This window comes from Phyllostomus discolor, chromosome 5 (assembly GCF_004126475.2).
Source record: "Phyllostomus discolor isolate MPI-MPIP mPhyDis1 chromosome 5, mPhyDis1.pri.v3, whole genome shotgun sequence".
In the NCBI taxonomy this organism is placed as follows: Eukaryota; Metazoa; Chordata; class Mammalia; order Chiroptera; family Phyllostomidae; genus Phyllostomus; species Phyllostomus discolor.
Genome location: NC_040907.2, coordinates 6646531 through 6663294, shown reverse-complemented (window position 1 = coordinate 6663294; position 16764 = coordinate 6646531).

Here is a 16764-nt window from a genome sequence, read left to right as displayed (position 1 = left end):
TGGAATAGGTCCCTCCCTGTTGGGTGCCCACTCTCAGAGCCCCCCACTGTGGTACCACGATTTGAGAACCGGTTTATCTGAGATTTGCTCGTGAAAACTGGAAAGGTCATGCTGCCAAACGGCAGGACGGTCCCCGGGACCCAGGAGGGCAAGGTCACACCCGTGCCTTTCAGGACGAGATGCAGGAGCCAGGGGCCACAGGCTGTGGACACACCGTGGGATGGGCACTTCCTGACACAAAATGCCACATCATCTCCCAGCTTCTCATTGGCCAGTGCGGAGACTGAGGCCTGGGGCAGGTGACTGCAGTGGTGGGGTGACCTCCTCCCAGCACTGCCCTTCTGGCCCCACCTCCGAGGCCCCTGTGTCTTTTGGGACACCTCTGGATCCTCATTTAGCTGCGCACGTCCGGGGACAGCTGTTCTCCCTGGCATCCAGGGCCATGCCTGGCAGATGTGGCGGCAGGATGCAGGAGGAATGCATGAGCAGTGACCACGTGGCAGGGCAGGGAAGCCTGGGCTGGGCCAGCACAGGGTGCTGGGGAGCTGGGCTGGTGGCACGTCTGTCTGTCTGTCTGTCCATCCACCCCTCACCTCCTCCTCCTGCTCCTCCTCTTGCCTTCTGTCCTGTTTCTGTGCCCACATTCCCAAACTCCCCCCCTTCCTTCCTTCCTTCCTTCACACTCGTTTCTTCCCTTGCTAATGACCGCAGCAAACACTTACTGAGCACTTCCTTCCTGTGTGGCAGGCCCCACGTCCAGTCCAGCGTTTCACCGGCACCCTCCTCTTCAATCTTCACAACAGCTCTCAGAACACGCACCTCCCGTTTACCAATGAGGAAAGCGTGGCTCAGAGAGGCCAGGCTTTGGAAGGCCCCGCTGACTTCCGATTCTGCCCTCTCCTGTCCCTGTGTTCTGCTGGGGACAGCAGCACCTCGTCACGTGTGGGGTGATGCGGCCCGAGGTGGTGCGATCCGCTTTCTTTTAGCCTTGGATGGCTCGCTGGGTGCTTTCTTTTTATTTTTCCCTAAAACTCTATGCCGATTTTACCTGGATTGTTCTGTTCCTTCTAACCTTCCCCTCCCCCGCCTTGTTTGCTAGATCAGGAAAATGCAACCAGACCCGTCCACTGTGGGACCAAGTGTTATGGTCCACTGTGGAGGACTTCCTTAATCCCCTGAGGATTTTGTGATTGTTATCATTTTAATCCACAAATCCCTATGGGGCCTGCAGGGCAGGTGGTTAATAGAATGGAGTTTGGAGTCAGACAGCCCTGAGTCTATTTGTAGGTGCGTCGCTTACTGGCTGGGGGGGAGGGGGGACGGGGACATGGGCTGGGGGGTGCTGGCCAGAAGCCTCAACTCTGAGTCTCCCTTTAAAAGGGAGACAAGACTCGCCACGAGGGCCGGTTGTGAGGATGGCATATGCAGTGCGCCCGGCACACAGCAGTCATCAGCCAATGTCACTGTCCCGTTCCCTCTCATTCTGGGTCAAGGGAATTGAAGAAACTTGTGCCCCTTGCCTGTGGCAGGGGTCCCTGAAGCTCATTGCACAGGATTCGTTTTTTTTTCTCCCAAATCTTTTTGGTAGGATTCCAATAACAAGGGAATAACAGCCAGCAGTTTTGTATGTGACTTGTGTTGTGAATTGTTCATATCATCTCAGATAGAGTATGTGGGTTCAGAGCACAAGCCCGACCACCTGGGTTCAAATCCCGGCTCTGCCGCTTACTAGCTGGGTGACTTAGGGCAATTCACATAACCTTTCTGTGCTTCGGGTCCCTCATCTGCAAAAAGGGGGTTTTCGGTAGGACCTACTTCCCTAGGCTATGCTAAGCAGTTAGGGGGCATGGGAAGTATGGAGGTCAATGTCTAGACATGAGAAGTGCTTAGTAAATGCTAGCTACTCTTCTTTAATTTCCACACACACACAAAAATCCTAGAAAGTAGATGTTATAGGTCCTGTTTTACAAAACAGGTCACTGAGAGAGGTTAAGTCAGTAGCCAAGACACACAGCTAGTAAATGGCAGAGCCAAGATTTGAACTCAGGTCTGACTGCCAGGCCTAGGGGTTCCCCACTGCAGCCACCTGTCTGTGCTGTACGAGGATGGGGCTGGTGACCACATATCAGAGGCTCGGTCAGTCCCCTCGATGCTGTGACCCAGGTGAGCTCCCCTCCCCACCCTCTCCCTTCCTCTCTGCTCAGCTGGAGACCCACCCTTTCCCACTCAGTCATTTATTTCAAAGAAGACTCCTCTTCCACTCCAACCTATGCCCTGCATCTTCCTGCCCCCAGACCGCTCCCTTAGTAGGGCCCCTGGGGCTTGGAGCCATCCTGAACCCATGCCTTGCTCTCTCCCAGGGATGGTAGGAGGGGCTGGGGGAAGCCAGGAGAGCCCCCAGGGACATCCAGGAAGCTCCAAGGCCTCCAGCTACTCCCTGCAAGGGGGTCTTTGGCTCCGAGGGGTCTATGCCCCCACCCTGCCCCATGGCCCATATAGCACACAGCCCACACAGCACACAGCCCCCACCGAATGTGGCACTTAAGGCCCTTTCCCCCCCAAAGGACTTTATCCAGCCCGAGCGGCAGTCCCTTCCCCACTGCCAGCAGCCCAGCTCAGCCTTTAGCTGCAAAGCTGGCCCATCACCGTGCACACACACCAGGCTCCGTCACGCCTCCGCCTTTCCTCACGTCACTCCATCTGCCTGAAATGCTCTTTCTTTTCTTCTCCACCAGCTGAAACATTACTCATTCTTAAGGCTCAACTCCTCGCATCGATGATGAAGCCATCCCCCCAATCCCACCTGCTCTCTTTCCCCCAAGGAGTCTTCAACTCTCTTTCTCCCTTTGCTCTGCGAACCATTCCACACACCTCTCTCTCTGAATCTATCCGAGTCTGACTTGTTTTCTGCATGAAGTCTGTTGTGTGAGGGTGCATGGAGCGTGGGGGTGCATGAAGACCCTTTGCAGGAGGCCAATTCCCAGGCAAGGGCTGGGGGCAGGTCGGACACAGCAGCAGAGCCTGGGGCTCGGGGACCAGCCGCTCCAGGACCTGGCTACTGAGGTCAGAGTCAGGGCTAGACTTGATTCTTCCTGCTTTAGAAGTGGGGCCATTGAAGCTTATTAAAGGGACGACTTTTCCACAAGGTTATGGCAGTTCGCAGGAAGACTCTAGAAATTGGGCTCCCTGCTCCACATTTTGTGGGGTCCCCAAATTCCCAGGTGGAGGGCTGATCCCACACTCTCTCGGTCACCCAGAGCCTCCGACCCTCCTTGCCACCTTTATCAGTCAGCTATTGCCACAATCACGCTGCATTGCAGAGCACTTCGAAATCTCAGTGGCATCGAACATTAGCACTCAGATTCTTGCACAGGGCTAGAAGCTGACCGGGGGGCTCTGCTTCAGGCTGTGGGCCGGCACGTGTCTGCTCCAGGCGTCACGTAAGCGGCTGTGGTTACCTGCTTCCCTTTCCGGCTATGGCAGGCGTGCTGGAGGGCACACGCAACCCCATAACACCTCTCAAGCCTCTTCTCTGGTTGTATCTGCTCCCATCCCATTGGCCGCAGCAAGTCACCTGGTCAAAGTCAAGTAGACCGGGCTGACCATGTAGCCACGCAAGGGTATGAATGTAAAACGCCATGCCAGGGGAATGAAGGATTGGGATCAATAATTCAATCTTTCATGCTGTGTTTGTGCCTCTACCTTCCCTCTTACAGATTCAGACTGATAGCTGACCGCCCCCCAAAGCCACTGCGTGGGCACCCAGCTCCCTGCCCTGCGGTCATTATCCGCAGAGCCTGAAGCTCACTCTCCACCTGTCCATCAAAAACTTGGCTGTGCTCATTGTGAAATGACAACAGAGAAGAAATGTAAAGAGAACATTCAGGCTCCCAGAGGCAAATGTACAGGGAAAGGGAAGGGACACATAGTCTAACTCTGGACAGGTGGGGGGTGGGGGAGACTGACCTTCGCCCCCACCTCCCGGCACCACCCATTGCCCCAAGTCTGAGAGGTGAGCTTTAGGGCTTCCTCAAAACCCTGAGTCAAATTCTCATAGGATCACCCCTCGACATAGCCTCAGTGTGGGGGTACCTTTTCTTTTTGCTTCCTGAGTCTGAACACCATTCTTTTGATAGCAGCCCACCAACTTTCAATAGAGAACCACAGTTCCCCTTCAGGCTATGAGATTTGGATGGGGGCAATGGACACGTGACCCAGGCCTAAGCCAATCAGAGTATCCCACTGTTCCTGGGCTACAGTGATAGGCTCAGGGATAGGCTCAGGGATAGGCTCGTGGCCATCCCAGACCAGTGGGATTCTGCCCTGGACTTTTTGGCAAATTGCTAGGCCTGATAGAGGGAGTTAGAGGAAGCCGGGAAGAGATTCTATTTGTTCTGCAGGGCTTGAAACTGAGGGGACAGAAAGGTTACCAGCAGCCACCATGCTGCCATGTCTATTCTAAGAATACAATGTACCTACCTCACCATGAAACGAAGGACAGAGAGAGACTTGAGCTTCTGGACCAAGCTATGCCTGAAGTCCTATCCTACCTTTGGACTCTGCAGCTTTGAGGTCAGGTGGAACAGGCTTTCTGTCACTTGCAACTGAGAGTCTTGATTAAATAAAACTAGAATCCTATCATCATAGAACGTTGGATACTGAGAGCCAATGATGCTTAGAGTGATAAATTTGTGGGGTCTCACGGGGGAGGGGTCTCATGGGGGAGGGGTCCAAAGCTATGGATGTAGGAAGGGGGACCGAGGTATCTGCACATCTGTCCTCTGCAGGGAGCCCCTGTGGCACCAGACACCAGACAGTAGCTTGGCCTGGGTGAGCTGGGCACAATGAGACACGTGTCCCCAGCTTCCTGGTCTCTGCAATGGCACCGGCCTGGAGTCCTTCATGATTGTTTCTTCACAGCACCCTCTCCTCCCTCTGTCCAAGGAGGGGACGGGGTCTTGCTGGCCTGGGATGGCACAGGTACTATTGCTAGGAGACCGCTGTACGCCAGGGTCTGGAAAGCACAAGCGATGCTCAGAGGGCGAGGTGCACAGAGGTGATGGCTTTTGAAAGGGTTGCGTCTGGCTGACCAAGAAGGTTGCCCCAGACTGGACTCCTCTGAGCCAGGCGCCTGGCCCCAGGTGCCACTTCCAGCTTGGCGTCAGGGCCCACTTTGGCTGGCTGACCTTTCTGAGCAGATATTTCAGGAAAAGGGAGGGAGGCTCCTGCCTCACCCTGGCATCTCCGCCTGCTGAGACAAGCTTCAATCAAAAGTGCCCGTGGCTGACCTGGCTCCTGGGCCACTCCCTGTGCCAGGGCCAGAGCCGCTGCTGGCTTGGCTCCTCCCTGGCCACCGGGCCCTCTGCCTGTCCACCCCTCCTGGGTCCAACCTCACTTCTGGTCTGGCCACTCTTCCTTGGGAGGCAAGTGGCACTTTTGCCCTGAGGGGAGGTTTCAGTTCAACTTTCTCCAGTGACTTGCTAATTCCAAATCCTGTCCTTGGCTTATCCACCTGTAAACCGGAGCCCCTTCCCTGTTGGGAACTGCCCTGCCTGGTTTCAGAAGCTGTAACCGCACCGACCGCCCCCCCCCCCCCCCATGGCTAAGGCTGATGAGTGACCTTCGGACCATAATCCACTAAGGAGACAAAGCTTGTCCTCCTGGCAGGGGCTCCACTTCTGCTCATTTTACTTCATTCATAACTGGCCCCCAATGCTTGATCAGTTAGCCAATGACGGGTAAGGTTCCCCAAATGGGGAATGACCTAAGACAGGCACGATCACGGGGAGGCCCAGGGAAGGACTTGGGGGGCTACAGCAAAAGGGGATGATGGACCCTCGCCCCTCTGCTTTGACATAGCCTGAGTCCTCATTCTGTCTGTGAAAAGTCTCCTAATCTCCTGGCTGCCTTACTTCCCCTGCCTGACTTAAGCCTGAAACAATGACAGAGGGCGGTGCAGCCCTGTGCTGGAAAGGGTGGGTTCCCTGAGTGATCAGGCCAGAGAAAGAATATGTAAAATCCTGTGAAACCTGCTTTGCTAAGAACGTTCTCAATTATATGATAAGGGTCCGAGCAGGAAATGAGTTTGTTTCCAAAGGTTTTGTAGCCCTTTAGCGAATGGACCCTGACTCAGAATAGGCCCTCAGGGTTCTTTGTATGCTATCCATTGTTTGATCCTTACTGTCTGACAATGATTAATGAGCTCTACCTGTATTCCTGTGCAAATTGAAAGCCAATAAAGGCCTGTCAAGGCAAGGGTCGGGGCGCTCTCCTCTTGAGAGAGTAGCTGTGCTGTCCCTTTTCCTGCACAGGACTCGGGAGTCCGTGTGAATTTGTCTCACATCTCATCCATAACACTGTGGACAATGAGGGCCAGTGTCTATGTCACTTCCCCCAATAATGATGAGCCTTGTTACACTCTATGAAATAGGCCCTTCTACAGGCAAAGCTACTAAGGGCCCTGAGAGGCCCCGACTTCATCCGTCCATCAGCATTTATTTAACAAACACTGGCTGAACACCGTCTCCTCACCAGGTACTGTGCTAGGCCCCGGGGACACTAAGGTGACTACAACAAGGTCCCAACCCATAAGCTGCTCAGTCGGGGTAAGTGACAGACTCGCTCAAGGTCAGAGAGCAAACTGTGATTCCCCTTTGCACACAGTAGGTGTTCAGTCAGTGCATGAATTGGCTGAGATACCTTGTGGGCAAGTGGCAAGGAGGAATCGGGGACAAAAAGACAGCAGGGCATGGAGGGTGCAACAGGGCAGTGGGGGATGTCGGCTTCCAGCCTCGAGGCTGGGTTTGCAAACAAGAAATGTATCATACCTGAGGCCGTTCGGCAAGACCAGAATGGAGACGAAGGCGGTGGATGGTGCGCTCGGCTCCTGCCTGACAAGCAGCGTGGGGTGTGCAGGGGCTGCGCTTGGGTGATGGGCTCTGGAGGGGGTGCTCGGGTCCCCCCAGCCAGGACTGCAGAGAGGACGGAAAGGGAGCGTGCAGGATGGCACGCTGCTAATACCGCTCACAGGGAGCGGGGCTTGCAAACCTGAGGGTGAGCCCTTACCTGCCTCCTGAGAGTATCCTGAAGGGTGCCCAGACTCAGAGGGGAGAACAGTGGGTTCTCTCTCACCTGGGTCTCACTTCTCCCAGTGTGGTCGGAGGACCAGCAGTATCGGCAACACCTGGGCATGTGTTTAACAGGCCAACTCCCAGGCCCCCCACTGTGTCTCCAGGCTGGCCACCTGGTGAGGTTTGGAAAACACGGCTGCCTGGACCTGCCTGAGATTCTGATTGACTTCGCCTGGGCTCTGGCCTGGGCAGCAGGACTCGATTGAGGCATAATGGACGTGTACCATTGTGTAAGCTTCAGGTGATCAATGCGCTGATGTGACGCACTTGTGTACTGCAGAACGATTACCCCTCTAGCGTAACTAACACCTCTACCACATCACGTAAGGACTATTTCTTTTCGAACAGGACGTATTAACGTGCAGCAGGTGATCTTCATGTGCAGCCAAGGTTGAGGACCTCTGCTTTCACTCCGCAGAGTGCATTCCCAAACTTGAGCTCTTGCGCCCTTCACTACAACTCTGGGAGCTCAGGAGGGAATGCTTAGCCCCATTTTTCATCAGTGGCGTTTACCTCAATTTTCAGCCTAGCAGATTGGTGTGGAGCAGCGGTTCTCCAAGTGAGGTCCCGAAACAGCGGCGCACCAGAGAGCTCATTAGAAATGCAGATTTCAGAATTGGAAGGCTCTGGGGGTGGGGCCCAGACGCTGAGCTTCTCCAGGTGATTCTGCCGCCCGCTCATGTTTGAGGGTCAGGGTCGCTGGTGTAATGGAAGCGGCCCTGGGCTCCTGAGAGCAGAGCGCTGGCATCTCTCCTCGGCTCTGTGTGTCCTTGGGCTTCAGCTTCCACTTGTGTAAACAGAGGGGACCGGAGCAGATCAGGGCTGCCCCCTCCCCCATGGTATTCCCCTGGCAGATGCTGCTAACCCATGGAAGCACCGTACCTGGGTTCGCCCGAGCGCTTTTCTCAGCACACCTCCGTCGGCAGCCCTCCCAGGTGCTGGATGACCTCTGAGAATCCCTCCAACCCTATGCTAGTGGCAGAGGTAGGCCTCGGACCTTGGAACCATGCTTGCTCTCTCCTTTTCCTCCTGCTCGAAAAAATGGAGACGCTGGTGCACGCACATAGGCCAGAAAGACATGGCAAGGGAGCAGGTGACTGTGTCCCCCACCTTCATACCCTGTTACACCTTCACACTTTGCATAGTCTGTTCCCACTACCTGATGGACACTTTGCCTCCCCTGGACTGATTGCATGCAGTTCCCAAGACCCAGTCAACTTCTCATTGAGGCTTCCCCCTCCTCCCACCACAATGCCTCCAGGTAGGGACAACCGAGCTTCCTGGGAGACAGGGGTACTTCCTGTCTGTGTCGTGCATCTCCATGATAACCAGCTTCCCCCTGGGGACTGTGACTCCTGGAGATGGTAGGGGTCCCTACGATCAGGACCCCTGGCACTGAGCCCTGGGCTTGGCAGGGACCAATGCTCAGGACAGTGTGATTGAATGAGGCACCCAGATCCCCAGTGTCGGGGGCATGGTGTCATGGGCCCCAGGGCCGTCCTGGTCCTGGCGCCTTCTGTGCCTCCTCCTAACGGCACAGCGGCCGACTTCCCACTTGCCAGTCTTCTGTCACTCCAAGTCCAGCACTGGCCCTGGCCCTGGCCTTGGCATGGTGCTGAGAGGTGCCCCCACAGTCGGCATGGTCTGGCTCCTTCCCAGAACAGTGGGAGGAAGGGAAAGAGGGAGGCAGACCAGCGGTAGCGGCCTGCCCACGATCCCCAGCAAGGAGTCAGTGGGCAGGTTAGCGGGACAGCGGCTGCAGTCACGTTACTGACCCCAGAGAGCTGGGCGAGTGGGCACCAGCACAGTCATCACGCTGGCACACCAAGTCCCATTCCAAGGACCCGGAGGAGCTGCCCTCTCTCAGCTCGCCCACCTGCCCCCTCGCCGTGCCCTGCCCGCTGGGAGGGAGGCGGGCAAGAGCCGCTCCATCCCCGTTTGCGGAGCACCCACTGTGCGTGCAGTCCTAGGCGAGAGGCAGTGTGGCGACAAGAAGACACAGCCCCTGCTGCTGCAGAGGGTGCCAGGGAGAGAGAGATGCTGGCAGCGTGGGACGTGGCTGCATGCCACGTCTTGTGTGAGGGCAGTGTGCACTGAGGCAGTGAGCACCCACCACGAACCAAGCCCGTGGGAGGAAGCCCACACACGTGTAAGCCGCATGCAGTCCTTGCGGGGGCCTCTGGGACTTGGTTCCACATGCTTGGGCCTCCCTCGCCTCCTCATCCAGACCCCACTCGCATCTCCCGGGGGAAGCGAAGGGCATGCAGCTGCTGTGGGGAGACTCCCCTGACCTGTCGAGCAGGGCTCATGGCTCTTCTCTGTCTGCCCTCAGCCACGTGGTGTGGCGGTGGTTACTGAGCACCAGGCTGCCGTGTGCACACTCGGCCCTTCCCGTGTGTGCCAGGCATGAAGCTGAGTGCCGCCGTGCAGTCTTTCTTAGGCCTTGCCACCCGGTTGCTAGGTCAGTGCTCCTGTCATGCATTTCACAGCTGAGCAGACCGAGGTCCTGAGAGGCCAAGGGACGTGCTCACAGCTACGTGGCCAGCAAGTGACAGAGGCACAGCTTGACCCAGAGCCCGGTGGACTCCAAGACCCAAGGTGTGGCCGTCCCCAGAGGGCATCCCCTGGCCATTTTAACAGCAGCCAACTGAGGCCTTGACCCTGCCTTGGCCACCCCACCTCCGCCCACTCCGCACTAGCACCTGCACGCAGAGAACCCCTCCCCCACCTTACCCACTGGAGGTCACCGAGACTCGGGATATTGTAGTCCCAGACTGGGACACGTGCTGACATTTCTGGGGAGAAGAGACCGATCTGGAGAGGCTGGGCTTTCACCCCTGCCCCCACCCCCGGGGGGGTTTGCACGCCCGCCCTCCCTCCCACTTCGCAAACAATTGCTGAACAGATTGCGGCGCCAAGAGAATTCCTGGCTTATGGAGTCATGATTCTAAATGGCTGTTTATCTGCGTTTTGCTTCATTTCTTGAAAAGAATTGTTAAAATTTAAGTCAGTCAGTTAAATGCAAATGAAACAGGAGCGGCATCCATCACCCCTGGGAGAGGAGCGTTGAGCTCCTGGGAGGGAGGCCCGGGGGAGGCATCATGGCCGCCATCAAAGGCCTGCTGGCTTTCCGGAACTGCTCCCTGCATGTCTGTCACCGCTTTCCTCATTGTCTCCCCGTGTGCAGGTGCGGAAACGAGAGCCCAGATACCTCAGGTGCCCGGGCCAGGGTCACCCTGCTGATAAGCGGCAGCACTGAGATTGCGGGAGCAGTCACAGTCTGACCCCAAAGCCAAGATTTTCCACCTTTAGCGGCCGCTCCCCGAGGAGCCCCAACTGAGCGGCAGCTCTGGAGCGGTGGCGAAGGATGCTGAGTGCCCTGCTGGTTAGGACTCACACCTGGAGAGGCCAGGCTCTGCCCTCTGTGGGCGGGGCTCTGCCAGAGCTGGGTGGGGGGTGCAGGGGGACTCCCAATCCTGTCTGCCCCCAGGTTGCTGGCTCACAGTCTCATGATAAGAGGAAGGGGCCCCAGCTCGGTGGTCTGCAAGGATAGCACCTCCTCAGACCAGGGACACGCCTCTGGGCTTGGCCTCTCACACACAGCACAGACGCTCTGGGTCGCCCTGGGGACCCTGGAATCTAGCTCCCTCTGCCACTCGGCTGCATGGCCCTTCAAGGCAGGGGCAGGGTCCTTGTTCATGCTACCAGACTCAAATCTCCACCTCTGCATTTCGATTGTCAGGCCTTGCACCCATTGCTTGACCACGCCGAGCTCAGTTGGCCCATCTGTGAAAGGGGATAACAACAGCACTCACCTGGTAGGGTTATCGTGGGGATTAAATGAGTGAATATAAGCAAAGGGCTTAGGGTAGTGCCCGGCATTAGGACCTAGTAAGTGCTCAATAAATGCTGCTCGATAGAATTCTTCGTTCGATAATTCATTTCCTGGGTACCTTGGGCTAGGGGTGCACAGGTGAGACACAGAGCCTGCCCACTGGGAGCCTATAAGCTGAGGGCCTGAGGGGGGATGGCAAATGGGTAAAGACCACCCCGTGGGCCAGGAGCAGCGGCACAGGTAAGCACTGGCCATCCAGGGAGCCTGGAGGCAGAGGGCCAGGGAGGGCTTCCAGGGGAGGTGACAGCTAACCTTAATCTTGATGGATGAGGAGGAGGCCTTCACCGACTGGGCCGTCACGGGGTGTGCGGCTGGTGAACAGTCAGATGTGAGTCTAGTGTGGCCCAGGCTGGCCAGACATCAGTTGCATGAGGGACAGTGAGTGACAGGAGACGAATTCAGAGAGGGAAGCAGGGGCCTGACTTCTGGGAGCCCTGGGAGCTGCTCTGCCTTGAATCGCATCCCCCCAAAAGCTGTGCTGAGGCCCAAAGTCCCAGCACCGGTGACTGTGACCTTGTTGGGAAACACAATCGTTGCAAATGTGATTCATTAAGATGAAGTCATACTGGAGTAGGGGGGCCCCTAATCTAATACGACCGGTGTCCTTGCAAGAAGAGGAGAGAGACACAGGGAGGGGAACCACGTGAAGACAGACACGTGAGAGGAAGAGGCCGCGTGACGTCGGAGGCCGCCGGGAGGGGCGTGGCCTAGGAACGCGGAGGATTGCCGTCCTCTGCCTGAAGCTGGGAGAGGCCAGGCCGGATCCTTCCCTCGAGCCTTCGGAGCGAGTGTGGCCCTGCTCACTTCTCGGTATTGAACTTCCGGTGTCCAGAACTGTGACGCCATAAACCTCTGCTGTTTTCAGGCCCCCAGAGCTCAGGACACTTTGCCAGGGCAGCCCTAGGAAGCTAACTCAGGTGTGAGACAGTACGGTACTTATAGCTCTCAGGGTGGAGGGGTTAACCCAAGACCGCCTGGCCAGCACCCCTTCTCGGAGTCCCCCTCGGTGCCCTCGGCTCAGGGGTGCCCCCCCCAGACCTGGTGCTCTGCTACCTGCTGGGAGCTCCCGCGTCAGCTGTCAGCTCTGCCTTTGCTCTCGGGGGCACCTGCAGCGGGGCCCTGGCTGTGTGTGACCGAGGCTGGCCCCGCAGCCCTGGAGGCTCATCACTGAGATATACGGCCGGCCTTGGGCGGGGTGACAGAGCCCAGCCGGGCTGGCATGAATCACGTTTATCGCAAACAGGAAACAAAGGGAAGAAGGGAACAAAGCCTTGGCAGAAGGGGGAGACGGGCCGGCGGAGTGAGGCAGCCAGCTCAGAGCGGGGGCCGGCGAGAGGAGCTGCCCCCGGAAAGACCCATTAATCTGCTGGTGTGCGCTCCAGGACTGAGCGGCCGAGCGCTCCACCGAGGTTTATCTGTGCGCCTCAGCTGGGAAGCGTGCTGTGTGCCAGCTTTTTGGGCGCTTCAGAGATTTGCTGGGCCCGGGAGGGGGCGGGAGGCACCCATAGTAGCTTCCGGCCCATCCATTACCCCAGCAAAGGCCCGGCTTTCAGCGCTGTCCATGGGTGAAATTGCACCGCGTTCTGCCTGGTAATGAGGTGTTGCAGGCCTTTGCATGGGCCCAGGAATTGCTCTGGTCACCTGCCTGCCGTGTGAGGGCGGGGGGCTGGGGTGGCCTGAGTCACCTCCGCCCAGGCTGGCCTGGCCCGAGGAGCCAGGGAGGAGGTGCCGGAGGCCGAGGCTCAGCACCAGGCACGGCAGAGACAGCCGGCGCTGACTGAGCCCCGCTGTGTTCAGAGGGCCTGTGTTCAGAGCGTTGGCAGCATCCTAATAACAGTGCGTTGGTTTCCTGTGGCTACGGCGCCGGATTAACACAAACTGGGTGGCTCGAGACAAGAGAAATCGATTCTCCTACAGTGTTGGAGGCCAGAAGTCCACGATTGAGCTGTGGGTTCCCTTCCTGAGGCTCCAAGGGGGAATCTGGTCCGTGCCTCTCTCCTGGCTGCTGGCGTTGGCTGGCCCCCCCCTGGCGTCCCCAGACCTGGGGACGCCTCCCTGTACTCTCTGCTTCCTTCCCGTGTGGCTCTCCTTGTGTGTGAGTCTGTCCAAGTGTCCCTCTTCTTGCAAAGGCACCTGTCACTGGGTCCGGCCCACCATAATCCAGTGTGACTTTGTTTTGACTTGATTATACCTGCAAAGGTCCTAGCTCCCTATGGGGCCCGCTTGCTTCAATGTATCTTTTGGGGAAAACAGTTTCACCTGCAACAAACAGTTAACATATATTGATAGTGTATTTGATGGCCAGCCCTCTGCTGTTCATGAGCCCTCTGATGGACTCTTCACCACAGAAAGGGGAGGCAGGTACCGTTACTATCCCCACTTAAAAAAAATTATCACTGATGAGAAAATGGAGGCTCAGAGGCATGCAACTAAAATGTGACATGTTCCCACTCGAAATCCAGGCCCAGGGACATATTGCAAAGAGTAAGGCCACAGGAGGAATGTCACAGCCGTCATGTGGGGAGCTGCGGGAGCCCCGCCATCAACAACCTACCCCTCCTGGCAGCCTCAGTGGGGTAGGGGGCAGACCTGAAAGTTTGGGGGGGCAGGTACCTGGATGGCCATGGGGAGATGGGGTCTTCCCAGGGGAGAGGGCAGCAGCATCCTAGCCATTGTCCCCACCCCAAATCACTGCGCCCTCACCCATGGGGCAGGCTCTCCATCTTCCGGGCCCCTGATATTCAAGGAAATTAAAGTCAGCCCTGGCTGCTAAATATTTGTCTAAGCTGGGTAGAAAATGGTGCCAGAGGAGAAGGCCTTCGATTTTATGAGCAAATAAATCATATAAGGGAGAGTGGGCCGGGGAGAGGGAGGCAGAGCAGGACATGCAATGATTCAGAGCAGAAAGCATCTCCCCAAAGTCTGGGGTGGTTGTCCACACCCCCCCCCCTTTTTTTTTTTTTTAAAGGAGTGGCCTCCGTACCTGGCTGTGTGGGTCCGGGCAAGGGCAGGTCTCTTACAGGGTCTTGCCCACGTGACCTAGATTCATGGCAAGTGATTCCAGGCTGCCCACTCTGCCCCGTCCCCAAGGCGACCACACATCCGAGACCCCCAGGGTGGCAGAGCAGGGGACAGTTTGGCCTCTGGGCTCAAGCAGACCCAAGTCTGAATCCCGCCTCCACCCACGACCTGCTGTGTGACTTAGTGAGCAAGCCCCAATCTCCCACGACTCGGTTTTCTCATCTGCGCAATGGGGCAAACGAGTAGTGCCGACGTCAAGTGTTAAGTATACGAGGGAGGACCCCCAAAGACCTGAAATTTGTTTATAAAAAATTGTGTACTCATTCTTACATGTTTAAACTTAGGCACTTTCAAAGCACCCTCTATTGGATGCAATACGCCTATTGAGACATTTTTTTCTCTGCTGCTCAAACCAGTTTTTGACCTCATCGATTTGGATGCCTTTTAATGCTTCTGCCTTTTTTTTTTTTGCTTCATTTCTTTCACATTGGCCAAACTTTCTTCGTCTGGGAAAACGAAACACATCGCTCAGGGCAAGATTGGGTGAATAGGGAGGGTGGGGCAGGGGATCATGTTGTCTTGGGTCAAAAACCGCTGAACAGGCAGCACGGTGTGGGCAGGTGTGCTCACAAATCACCCATCGTGAAATGGTGGTGAAGACTCAAACACGTTGTGTCTTCAAAAAAAATTCACTGAAGCCAAGCACAGCCTCTCACAACAACACCAGCTGGTCCACTGATACAGTGGGTTCCCAGGACACTCACCTAGCAGGGGAAGCCTGCACAAGGGGCCTGCCCTGCAGCAGATACTTCCAGTTTTTGGGGTCCCCCCCATAAAGTGAGGTACTGCTCTGCTGATCGGCCTGTGGTCAGGAGAACAATGACCTCAAAGATGTCCTCATTCAAATCCCCAGAACATGTGAATAAGGGGGACCAAGGGTGCCAATGACATTAAGGGGGGCTGACCAGCTGGTCTGGAGGAAGGGGGGATTCACCTGGACTATCCATGCGGGCCCAAGGTGATCACAAGGGACCTTAGAAATGCGAGAGGGAGGCGGCAGAGTCTACATCAAAGGGAAGTGATGTCAGAAAGACTCGACCGGCCGGCCACTGCTGGCTTTGAACACGGAGGGAGACCACAAGCCGAGGGAGGCAGCCTCTGGGAGCTGGGAAGGTGCGGAGTTGGGTTCTCCCCTAACCCACCAGGACGGAACACACCCCGCTGATACCTTCGTTCTGGCCCAGAGATACCCACTTCGGACATCTGACCTCCGGAACTATAAGCTAATAAATTCATGTTGTTTTGAGTCACTAAGCTCATTGCAATTTGTCACAGCAGTAATAGGCACCCAAACTACGCCCGAGGAGCCATCAATACTATCACCACTTAGCAGTCATGCAGAAAAATGTGTTGATTACAAGACTAAAAGGATCCCCGGCCTACGCATCAGGGGTCTGGGGTTCTAGTTCCGGTCCCGCCCCTACCTGGCTGCGCTCTCCGGGGAGTTACCCATCAGCTGGAGAGTTTGGATTACAGATGATCCTTAGGACCCTGCCTCCCAACCCTAAACATTAATTGTCCCCTGAAAGGTCCTTGTGCCGCACCCCTCACCCCTCCTCTCCTCCTGCAGTCTGCTCCCTGCTCCCGGGCAGGGCCCACGCTGGGACCCCGGAGGAGATAGTTAATAAGGGCAGGAGGAAGCGAATCGATGTGGGCTGGCATCCCTGTGACAGATTGGCAAGAGCGACAGATTTAATATCCTGCCGTTTTCCTTCCCCAGCCCGGGGGCCAGAATTGATTAAATAAATTAAAGCTCCACAGCCCGGGGTGCTCTGGGTAAGGTCGTCTGGCCCTCCCGCTGTCACTGTCCTGCTGCAGAGCTCGCCCCACCGTGGGGTGCGCACAGCCTGAGCGGCTGGCCGAGGTCAGAGGTCCAGCAAAGCGTGAACCCCTTGGTCCTCTGTTCTGACCACATGGGGAGGCGGGTGGACCCAGGGTCAGGCGGGAAACGTGGATGGGACAGGGAGGTGGGGGAGGAGAGGGAAAAGACAAGAAACAGAGGCCGGGACCCTAGCAAGAGCAGGTGCACGAGATGCAGCAGCGAGCTAGCCGGCCACAGGGCCTGCTGTGGGCAAACTGGAGCCGAGCCCCCACGGCCCCCTCCCAGTCTGCTGAGCCCCCCACCCCACGCACCCCGTCTGCACGTGCTCACCTCCCCAGCCCTCTCCTTTTCCAGTGTTCCCGTGACCTCTCCAGAAAGGCGGGCTCATCCCAACAGCCTCCGGAGCCTGGGGGTGGGGGTCACTCAGGTGTTCACGATGACAGAGCAATGCACCCTCAGGCTCAGCCAAAACTCTGGGCCGTCTGAGTGCTGGCTCCATCCCTGGTGTGGGGTAAGTCTTCCCTGAGGGCCATAGAGCGCTGTGTGTGTGTGTGTGGGGGGGGAGTTTCTCCTCCTGGGCCCCCTCCCACACCCCTGTTTTGGGTCTCTCGGCCCTTTACAAGAGGTGGAGACGTTTTTTGGTCACTCCCAGTGCTCAGTTTTATCCACCCAGTTGAGGGAACGGCACATCCCCAACTCCACAGATGGGAAAGCTGAGGCCTGGAAAAGGATGTGGCTGAACCGTAGTCATGGCTGCAGCCAGGCCCGGAGCCCGGGAGGCCCGGCTGTGTCCTGTCAGAGCTCCTCCCTCGGAAGGGAAGACCGACCAGGGTGGG